We start from the raw sequence: 12542 nt of genomic DNA on the forward strand, positions 1-12542 counted from the left end.
AACATAACATTTTAAACATACTGAAATACTATAGCCACGGAGCGAAGGCGGAGCGGTGTTTCTGGTATCACTGAGCGCGGAGTGGAGCGGGAGCGGGAAATTGTGAACCCGGAGCGGAGCTGGAGCGGAGTGATTATTAAATGCTCTGAGTGCGGAGGGGAAATCGTTTCCACTCCACTCCTCTCACATACTCTGCTTTTTAGGCTAATGGAATATACAGATAGCTGTTTATTATAGTCTCTACAGTAGATTTAATTCTGTAAACATCTGTATAGTTTATCATAATGTGGAAGATACAATTTTAGACCTACTATGGAAAAATGTGACACTGGTCAAAATGATAAATTATCTTTTATGCCAAATATCATTAGGATATTAAGAAAAAAATCATGTTCTATGAATATATTTTCTAAATTTCCTACCGTAAATATATAAAAACTTAATTTTTTATTAGTAAAAAATTCTTAACATTGCTAAGAATTCATTTGGACAACTTCAAAGGCAATTTTCTCAGTATTTAGAATTTTTTTTACCCTCAGATTCCAGATTTCAAAAAGTTGTATCTCGGCCAAATATTGTCAGATCCTAAAACTCCCAAAACGCTTATTTATTCAGCTTTCAAATGATGCATAAATCTTAATTTTGAAAAATCGACACTTAAGACTGATTTTGTGGTCCAAGGTCACAAATATGTATTGTAAAAAGTACCCAAAATAAATATTATATATTATGTATAAGACACTGTAATCATTTTACAATATAAGATCAATATGCCAGACAAGACCAAATCAGGCTCAATGGAAATGCGTGTTTCAGGTGACATTTCTGCTACACTGATATTGCGTACTTTACCGCATGCTTTATTTCAACTGGAAACTACAGTGAATCATACAAATATATGTTTTTTTTTTTGTTGTTTTTTTTATGCAGAACTGTAGAAAATGTAGCATGTATTTTCAGTGAGCCTGTGTAGGGCAAGACTTTGTATTTCAGTGATTTTGCTTTTTAGTAAGTTGTGTTACTCAAACTATTCAACACCGTAGAGTCAAGAAGAAAGAGTTGGGGATAGTGCTATCAGGACAGCTGGCTTTAATAAAGGATATGATGGTCCAGTGGATGTCCAGTGTGCTGTTGATGAGTCCTCCCTGGACCTGCTGTCTCTTTCTCTTCCTGCTTGTGTACTGTAGCCTGTCGCACTGCATCATGGTCCGTCACGGGCATGCTGTCAAAAACACAGAAGCACACAAAGGTCAAGTGAAGTGCTCTTCAGATCCACAGAGGATGACATGCTCAGAAATAAATCCTTCAAACATCAGATTTCGTTTGTATACATAATGTTCAGAAACCGACAACAAAAATCCATCATCAGGAAAGGCTTGTCAGAAACGGTATACAAAAAAATGCCAAGGACATGTGCAAAAGCTCACAAAACCACTTCAGGCTCATAGAAACGCCAATAAAATATCCTTGACATTTCCATGTTCCCCATTATCAGCGAGCAGAGAGAAAGACAAAGCAGGAGAGACAGAAAGAGCGATAGAGGGATGGATTAATGAAGGAGATAAGACCCTCTGGGGGGCTGTTGGGAAATGCTCTCAGGCCTGGAGTCGGATCGCAGCATCTCTGCAGAAGAAAAAATCTATTGCAAATCTACTGATACCAGACAGAAAATATGCTGTGATGTAAGCGGTGACCTCACCAAAGAGCACAACAACCGTCGTTTGAGCGTGTGGCTTGGAAATGATAAATATGACAGAATGCAAAAGAATACACCATGGTTTTACATATTTTAGAAGAAAGCGCGAGAGGTGCTCACATGTGCAAAACTCAATTGCATTCTAGGGTGACTGATAAAGGCTTTTGGGTGGTTTCTGATTGCCGGCCCATGTTAACAGAGGCCACATTAAAATCTCTATAGCTATAAAAAAAAAAAAGAGAGGATTTTTCATTAATTCTTCTGAAAACATGGCACAAAAGTGAGGCTTGAATACATCCTCAAACGATCAACTAAATCACTATTTTAATAAAAGTACATTCATTTCAAAAAGTAGTATTTTCATGCCATATGCTGAGGACAAATAAAAAACATCATAGTTTGGATGGATGGATGGAAGCATAGATAACAAAAATACATTTAAAAATTAAAAAAGATTGAAGGATAAAAAAATACAGTTTAGTTTGGTTGGATACATGGAAGGATAGATCAAATAAATATATAAAATATAGAAGGATAGATCAAATAAATTAAATACATATGAGGATAGAAGGGTGGTAAAAATAGATAAAAGGAAGATCAAATAAAATAAACAGATAAAAAGAATAGACAAAAGAACAAAACACAAAACAAAAACAAAACAAAACAAAAACAAAACATTAGAATTTAGTTTGGACGGATGGACAGACAGATTGTGCTCATGCCATGTGTTCAGGAGAAAAAAAGACATGGTTTTTATTGACTGACATCTTCTTCTCTGAGCAAATGATTGAGGCCTGTGACTTGCGAATAGAGATTTTGTAAAACAGTAGTGAAACTTGGTTGAGAAAACAGCTCTAAAGCAGAGATCTGACTGCACACACGTCTTTCCTTCATTCATTCATCCGGTCCACAGAAGACAACGGGCCAACACAGATCCCTGCAGACACTGATACATAATTCATCACACACACATTAAGGAAAACACAACAGCCTGTGGCGTTCTGGCCGCCGTGCAGGACGGAATCATTCTTTTTTTATTCATTCACTGGTTTGTTTTCATGTTATCCTCCAGATCTGTTTAGTTTAATTTGTTTTTCTTTTGTTTGCTTTGCAATTTATTTCAGTTTAATCTTTCATTCTACCATTTGAGAGTTTGGTTACCTTTGTGTGTGTGTGTGTGTGTGTGTGTGTGCGTGTGTGTGTGCTTCTTGTCTTTTTTTATTCCTTCCATTCTTTAGTCCTTAATTTTGTTTATTCTTCCTTCCTTTATTTCATCTATCTAACATTTTTCTTTTTTGTTCTTCCTTCCTTGTTTTCCTTTTTTATTCTACCTTTGTTTTTCATTTTACCTTCCTTTCTTCCTTTTGTCCAACCTTCCTTCCTCCATTCTTTTCATCTTTCTTTCTATAAAACTTCCTTCCTTTTTCTGCTCTACCTCTATTTTCCTTTCTACTATCCTTCCTTATATTTCTTTCTTAATATTTTTTGTTCATCCTTCTTTTTTAAGCTCCCTTCTATTCTTCTTTTCATGTTTTGTTCTTCCTAAGTTTTTTTCATTCTTAGTTTCATTCTGTCCTTCATTTTCTGTTTGTCTTTTTTTTTGATCCAGCTTCTTTCCCTTTTTTGCTTGAACTTCATTCCCTTTTTCATACTTTCCATCTTCCTTCCTTCCTTCCTTCCCTCTTTGCTCTTTATTTCCTTTTTGTTCCTCCTTGCTCTTTCCACTCTTCCTTCCATCGTTAGTATGTTATCCATCCTTTTTAGTTCTCCTTTTTAGATCTTTCTTCCTACCATTTTTCTTCTTTCTTCCTCTGTTCTCTTCTTATATTACTTTTAGGTATTCATTCCTTTCTTTTTTCATTCTACCATCATGCTTCCTTCTTTTCTTTCGTTCTTTCCTTTTTTTCATTCCTCCTCCCTTCCTTTTATTTCTACCTTTCTTTTTTCTCCTTCCGTCCTCTCTCTTTAACGCAGTCAGTCATGATGTTTAGTCAGCTGATGTTTATGATTTGAGAGGTTCATCTCATGTTCATGTCAAACCTCTCTATCTTGAGCTGGACACTGATGGACGTGTCAGTAAATGTGATCTGATTTGCAAGTAAACTGATCTTGTAAAACAAGACACAGGTGAAATGAGATGCTGAGGCATGATGGACCGATAAATACAACGTCCGAGATGTGATCTGTGATCTGGAATCTCAAAAGCGAACTCACTCAGTCTCGAAACAAAGATGTCTCACCGCTAAACATGAACAGCAGTCAGAAGAGAGGGAAATGCCCAGAGTAACGAACTCAACCGCGAAGAGGTTTGAGATGTGTGGCTCATCTCACAACAGAGAATGAGAAAGACAGAAAGATCCTCTTATAGACACTCCACTGAGAAACTAAATTCAGCTATATTCAAATTATGAATATACAGATTGCTGGTTCTAAGACAAGGTTAAATCATGAAAACCACCTGACAGCTAAGAGCTAATGTTTCAACAGCTAATTTTAGCATACAGAGCACAATGTCAGCAGGCCAGTTAAAATATTAAAGGGGGGGTGAAATGCTATTTCATGCATACTGAGTTTTTTACACTGTTAAAGAGTTGGATTCCCATGCTAAACATGGACAAAGTTTCAAAAATTAAGTTGTACGTTTGAAGGAGTTTCTGTTCCAAAAATACTCCTTCCAGTTTGTCACAAGTTTTGGAAAGTTTTGTTCGAGTATGGCTCTGTGTGACGTTAGATGGAGCGGAATTTCCTTATATGGGTCCTGAGGCACTTCTGCCGGAAGAGCGCGCTCCCGTATAGCACAGCACTGAGAGCACAACAGACTTCACTGATCAGAGCGAGAGCGAAATGTCACAAAAGAGTGTGTTTTTGGTTGCCAGGGCAAGACAACCCTGCACAAATTACCAAAAAAAAAAAAAAAAAAACAGCATTAAGGGACCAGTGGATGGAGTTTATTTTTACAGAGCATCAACGGAGTTGTGCAAGTGTTTGTGTTTGTTCCCTGCATTTCGAAGATGTTTGTTTTACAAACAAGGCCCAGTTTGACACCGGATTTGCACATCGTTTATTTCTTAAGGATAATGCAGTCCCAACGAAAAAGGGTCACGATCGTGTGTTTATCCTATCTTATTATTATATGAAGAATAATACATTCTAATGCAGTTTCTTGACATTTTTCATCACTGATGTACAAAATATGCGAAGGCACAACACAAACGTGCAGGTGCAGAGAAACACACACATCCCTGTTCTTCATCATTGGCTGTCAGTATCACTGCATCTGGACTCAGTCAGACAGAGGGTGTTATCATTCTATGCATGAGCACTACAAAGGACAAAACAAAAATGAGAGAGAGAGAGAGAGAGAGAGAAAGAAAGCAGGACTGAAACAGACCTCTATCGACTGAAGGACAAAAATCACACACACACACACACACAAATGCACGTGCACTTACATACATGCATACATAAATAAACATTTACACTTGAACATGGCTAAAATGAATGAAATGGTTAAAGACATGCAATCTGTGATACACATGAGCCATTTATATGCATGTACTCTAGCTGCATTTTAAAACAACCAGTTTGCATGATATTTTCCCAACCATTTACAGCAGTGCACCAAAGTCAGTTTTATCAATTTTCAATATATACTGAATAAATATTTGATCAATTTATTTATCTATTCATTATATATTCAGGAAGAGAAAGATACAGCATTTATGCGATCAAGGCATTTTGCTGTAGTTGGAAAGTGTCACTGACTGTCTGCTCAGAGAGGAGAGAAAGAGAGAGAGAGTGAGAGAGAGAGGGTTATATTTAGCTCACGTGTGTGTTCTCTCCTGCAACTCCAGAAGCAGAAACACTGAGCTATTTATAGACTGTCCCCCCATAACCTGCGGTTACCAGCACATCCAGCATTACTGCGCCACAGCAGCGCAGCATCACCCCACCCAGCATCTCAACATCACAATAACTCACTGTGCCATTCAATTGAAATTATAATTGTATACATTCAAAACGACACAATCCCTCAGATGAGTCCACAGAAAAGATGACAGGTTATTAAAGCCCTCCATCTGCAAGAGTCCAATCGCACAAATTCAAAAAGATGTGTACATTTTTTCTTCATATTAATAGTGATGTGCTAATAAGCATAACATTTGTTTTATTTTTAATTGTGATCATATAACTTATAATTTATTCATTCTTTTATCCATTCATTCATTAATATATTATAGGTTTATAAAATATTATACACAACTATATACTCATATATACTCATATTATAACCAACAGAAATACAATACCAAATGTAGATTCTACGGCGTTTAATACTTCAGTTTCATCCATCGCACCCAAAGATAAACTGCAGTGCTTTACAAATATAGGACAGGAAGAGCTAAATAAACTTATCACTGTATCTAAACCAACAACATGTTTATTAGATCCTGTACCCATCAAATTACTGAAAGAGTTGTTACCTGTAGCAGAAGAACCCTTTCTCAATATTATGAACTCGTCGTTATCTTTAGGTCACGTCCCAAAACCATTTAAGCTGGTTGTTATTAAGCCTCTTATTAAGAAACCAAAACTAGATCCTAGTGAACTGGCAAATTATAGGCCTATTTCAAATCTTCCATTTATGTCTAAAATTTTAGAAAAAGTTGTGTCTGCTCAATTGAGCTCCTTCCTGCATAAAAAATATCTGTATGAAGAATTTCAGTCAGGGTTCAGGCCCCACCATAGTACAGAAACTGCACTTGTTAAAATTACACCATAGGTCATGACATACTCATAGATCAATTACAAAACTATACAGATATTACAAGGGCAGGCTCTAAGATGGTTTAGATACTAACTGTCCGATCGCTACCATTTTGTTTATTTAAATGGGGAGCCATCTCATGTATCACCAGTAAAATATGGAGTGCCACAAGGATGTGTCCTAGGTACTCTTCTATTTTCAATATACATGTTGCCCCTTGGTAATATTATTATAAAATACGGGATTAGTTTCCACTGTTATGCTGATGATACTCAGCTATATATCAACGAGAACAGATGAAACTTCTACATTATCTAAGCTAACAGAGTTTGTTACAAATGTAAAAGATTGGATGACCAATAATTTTCTCCTATTAAATTAGGATAAGATATTAATTATTGGACCAAAAAACAGTCACAAAACACTGGACTTTAGGTAGTTCCTAGGATAGCAAAGTCCACTAAAGGAAGTAGAGTTTTTTTGCATTTGGCTCCCAAACTCTGGAGTAGCCTTCCTGATAATGTTCGGGGTTTAGACACACATTCTCTGTTTAAATCTAGATTAAGGACACATCTCTTTCACCAAGCATTCGAATAATGCATCTCATAATTTGTGACTGCAGCTGTATCTGATAAAATGCACATTCTTATTCTTTAACTTGGGTTAAACTAATTAATTTGACTTTTTGGAACAGACGCTATGCTAATGATGTCTCTATTTGTTTCTCTGTTTTGCTCCAGTCTGGATCCAGAACACCTGAGACGAGATGATGCTGACCCCTCAGAGGACCCCAGATGATGCTTACCTTGAAACAACAAACAGAACTAACAAATATTGCTACTTACTATGCAATCACATTATAATTACTGTTAATAGTGTTCATCGTCTGGTTGACTGTCTTGTATAATATGTCTTGTATACATTTTTCAGAAAATTCCTGTCATTTGCACATAAACTGATCACCACTTATAAGCTACTACTAAATATTGTAGAAACTTAATTTTCTGTTAAGTTGCTTTGCAATGATTTGAATCATAAAAAGTGCAATACAAATAAACTTAAACTTGAATTTAATTGAATAGGCATCTTAGGTTTTGAAACAGCTACAGTAGAAAGATTCAGTTGCATTTTGAAACTCTGCAAAAGGGGAAAAAAGCAGTACACACACACATACAGAGAGAGTAAAAAGGAAAAAGTGGCCCTTCATCATGGAGGAAGCACTTAGAGGCTTGTTGCTACAGCAACAGGCTTTTGTTTAAATTATGTGGGTAATGAAGAAGTTGAGCAGAGTTTGTCAAACCAACACACACATACACACATACACACACACACAGAAGACAGAAGTGTAAACTCAAAATGTTCAATGTGTCTTAAAATGCACAAATTCAGTGCCTTTAATGGTGTGAATGAGTGACTGGCAGCTCAAACGAGCATGCACATGTATGATGTCATCACAAACACACTCACTGTGACTTTCAAGAAGCCTTCTGGTTTTTCTAACACAATCATTTTGTGTTACCAGCGCTCCATGGCTATTTATTTTTTATTTTATTTTTTTAGTTTAAAGAAATACATAAATGAAGAAGAAAGTCAAAATATTAAATGCCATGGATGAATATTTAATGAGTAATGCACCATTTTGTAGACAGGGTCAAAATTATTATTTTATCACCTTTGATCGCTTTAAAATGTAGCATAAGAAAACAATGATAAGATATTAGACCTAAAATATATTATAAATATGAGAAGTATAATCCATTGTAAAAGTGGATGCATTGTGTTATAAATAATCACACTCTCAATAGCTATAACCACAAATAAGTAACTATTATAATATATTAAAACTGTTCTTATGAATATTCATGAGATGTTACAACATATTATATGTTTTCTCTTTTTCTTTTTTTATAATGTATTATGCATTCATTAATAATGCCGTATAATACCCTTATAATGTATTATAAATACGGGCCTTATAGAAAGTGTTACCTAAAACTCAAAATCTCATATTTCTCATTTGATTGATAAATTAACCGCACGCACTGATTTCACTATTGTTTTTTTTTTTTTTTTCATTTTGTGGATATTTCCGATAACAGTTTACTTCAACACTGAGTTAAAGGTATAGACAGTAAACATGTTTATCAAAAAATAAAATAAATTCTTGAAACATTGTTTACATTAAATTCATACTGTTTTCATTTAAACTTTCTCAAGCTAAAACACAGATCATAATCCAACATCTGATATTAGATCAAATCTAATTAAAACTAACGCCATAAGAAGCTAAGTGAACAAGTAACATATTAATTTACTTATTTAATAAATAAAGATATATATCTAGATATAAAAAAATAATAATAATTTGGTTATAGAGATACAGTACTATATATACTACAGAATGCTTCAGTATAATATTACTTTACAGAACATAATCTGAAATATAATTTGGACTATGAGCTTTATTTCTCATTTTGTTTTGGTTATTGTTTCTCCCTGCCTTGAGGATTCCTTGAAAAAAAAAAAAAAAAAAAAAAAAAAAAAAATATATATATATATATATATATATATATATATATATATATATATATATATATATATATGTATGTATATATATATATATATATATATATATATATATATATATATATATATATATATACGTATATATATATATATATACGTATATATATATGTATATATATATATATATATATATATATATATATATATATATATATATATATATATATATATATATATATATATTAATATATAAAAAAAATTTCCAAGAAAAAATATTAATGAAGTAACAGGGTAAATTCTTGATATTTTTGCATAATACAGTGCAGAAAACACAAAATGCAACAGTGAAGGATTCAAGATCTCATCAGAATCTTATATATAACAGCACTTCACCAAGAGAAACTCCAGCGTATTCAGCTCTTACAGAAACAATCTCTCTCAAAAAAAAAAAAAAAAGAGGGCTGAGGAGATCTAAGGCTCAGAGAAATCGATTAGTGAAGGTGAGCCCCTGCACCGCTGGACGCCTCGTCGGATGACTGACAGGAATGATTGGTATGCAGCGAGGATAGTGTCATCCTTTAAAAATACTCTCCCTGAAAGCATTCATACAGAGACAGGAAAAAACAAAACCACCACGAGGTGAGACATCTCATATTATGAGAAAAGATAGAAAGAATCATTATGAAGAACTACACATAAACACATAACGCACACAGTGCCATTAAATGGAAGAGACCCGATTTAGTCCTCCACGAGATCAATAACCAGTACACACACACACACACATCGATCAGCATGTAGTCGTTTATATTTGATCCTCCAGAATCAATCGCCCCGCAGCTTCTGGAACTCTTTAATCTGTTCATCAATTCTTTCTGATTCAGGTTTCAGCCAAAGCAGCACGTTTCCCAATCAAGTCATTAATCAGGTGATCCATGGAGGTGATCGGGGGAATGGGACGTTACCCACAGGGGGTCAGAAGGGCACGTAGACTAAGGAAATGCAGCACTGTAGGCCAACAAAAACCTATGAAGCACTTGATGGTGGCTCCATTACCAACTTGATGGGATTTTCATGCTTTTGTTGGACTGGATGGGCAGAGAGAAAGGAAAGTGTGCATCACAGCAGTGAAACAGGGTTCAAAATCAACAGCGAATTGAGAAAATTAATATATATGTAATTTCTGTCATTTTCGATTTATTTAGTTTGTGCTATCCTTGATGAATAAAAGTAAAATAAAAATAACCAAATAACTAAATATATATATATATATATATATATATATATATATATATATATATATATATATATATATATATATATATATATATATATATATATATATATTTATTTATTTATTTATTTATTTATTTTTATTTTACTTTTATTCATCAAGGATAGCACAAATATATAAAAAATAAAAAATATATAGCTGACCCCCAAAGTGGATGTTATATTATTTTTTTTTTATTACTTTTTAAATATTATTCAATTTACCTGTGTTCTGAATTCATGATAAATTTACAAGTTTATACAAAATTTAGTGGATGTTGTGTATGTATTAAGCCAGTTTTTTTTATGTTTTTATTTATTATTTTTTAATAACTTGAACAAATTTAGAACCAGCATTGGGATAACTTTTAAAAACAAATTACCCAAAACATGAAATATAAATCATGAAATATAAATGTCAGAAACAAAATGACAAGCTAAGCAAGCATGGCGGGGAGCCTCAGTAAAATACTTCTTATTAGCTTCTGCAGTCATACATACGTATATATATACGCAAATATGTATCTTGATCTCCTCTATAGTTCTGAAATATAACTGATCATTTTCAATTTCAATTGAATGATGTCAATGACACCAAATACCATCCGAGTGTCTCCACCAAATACAACGTGATTTGCAAATGTAATTTGGGAGCTGCAGCACTCAGAAAATGTTTTAATATTTCACGAAAGAAAGAACATCATACGGGTTCAAAAAGACACACAGGTAAGCAAACGATGGCTGAATGTTGATCTTTTTTTGGGGGAGGGGGGGTGAACTATCCCTTTAATAAATGAAACGATAACATTTTCTGTTTATAAGTTATCAGCTCCTAAAAGAGGATTTTTTTTACAAATTTTATGCAGTCAAATTTTTATTGTGATTTTTCTCATTTTAAACACAAAGTCAGGCTGGGTATAAAACAGTCACATTTGCGTTTTATCCTCCATTTATTCAAATGAAAGCATTTCATGTGGTGAATCCTGTCTCTTTAAGTTTGTATTTCTCTTTAAATCTTCAAAAAAAAAACAAAAAAAAAAACCCTAAAGGCAATTTCAGAGAGACGCATCAAAAACCTGCTGCGATGTATACACAGACACTGTAAGTGTGTGTGTGTGTGTGTGTTTTTCAGAAAGTGTGACCCAATCCAACTCTGGTTCATGTGAGTAACTTTCATGAAATGGAGAGTGGAGGAGAGGGTCAGGTAATGCAGTCTGTCAGTCTACAGACTCCAATCAGCCGGACAGACAGCATTACATCACACCAGAGGAGGAGGAGTCCGAGTGTGTGTGTGTGTGTGTGTGTGTGTGTGTACCTCTGACACTCGCTGGCGTGCAGCACCAGGTCCTGGTTGTTCTTGGCAGATAGAGTGAGCTCATGTTCGGCCGAGTTGAACACATCCAGCAGTAGATGACATTGACGAGGACTGCAGAAACATGGAGAAAGACAAACTGAGGAAGTATTGATGAAGTACAGAACTCACACTTCATTTAATTATTAAACTTTGAATGCATTCTCTCTGTTTTCACTCAAAGCAAAATCTTAATGTAAAACGTGTAAATGTGCACAACTGCAGCAAGACTTCAGGACAGGTTTATTCAAATCTTGTTTTGGAGGGCCAATGCGGTGCAGAGTCAACCCTCCAACCCTAGTCAAACACACCTGAGCATGCAAATCAATGTTTTTGGGATCATTCGAAAATCACAGGCAGGTGACTTTGATGAGGGTTGGAGCTAAACTCTGCACCGCATTGGCCCTCCAGGGCAAGGTTTGAATAACCCCGCTTTAGGAGAAAGAAATCATATTGCACTAGACAAATTGACCAAAATAAAAAGATATTTTGAAATTATTTTAATGAGTTTTTAATGAGCAATATTTAAAATAGAAAGGATTGTTATTCTATTGGTATTTTATTTAATTACTTTATTGTAATTACTTGTATTATTGTTATTTTTACACATATTATGTAAATGTAATAAAATTCAATATACACTACTATTAAAAAGCAAGATTTTTATGGAAGAAATAAATGTCTACTTACTGAAGAAAAAAAATTATATATAATATATATATATATATATATATATATATATATATATATATATATATATATATATATATATATATATATATATATATTATATATATATATATATATATATATATATATATATATTACAATATACAATATATATATGGTGCTCTTCAGAACTATTAATCAAAGAATCCTGAAAAAAGAAAATATATCATGGTTTTAAGTACATACACATACATACACAC

The 12542-nt window shown here is 33.9% G+C and overlaps 1 pseudogene; it reads right to left on the reverse strand.

The window, feature by feature from the left end:
- Window positions 1-1089: 1089 nt before the first annotated feature.
- The window catches only part of LOC113120215 (trafficking protein particle complex subunit 9-like), a 139495-nt pseudogene continuing 128042 nt past the window's right edge, over window positions 1090-12542 (reverse strand).

Source organism: Carassius auratus, chromosome 19 (assembly GCF_003368295.1).
Source record: "Carassius auratus strain Wakin chromosome 19, ASM336829v1, whole genome shotgun sequence".
In the NCBI taxonomy this organism is placed as follows: Eukaryota; Metazoa; Chordata; class Actinopteri; order Cypriniformes; family Cyprinidae; genus Carassius; species Carassius auratus.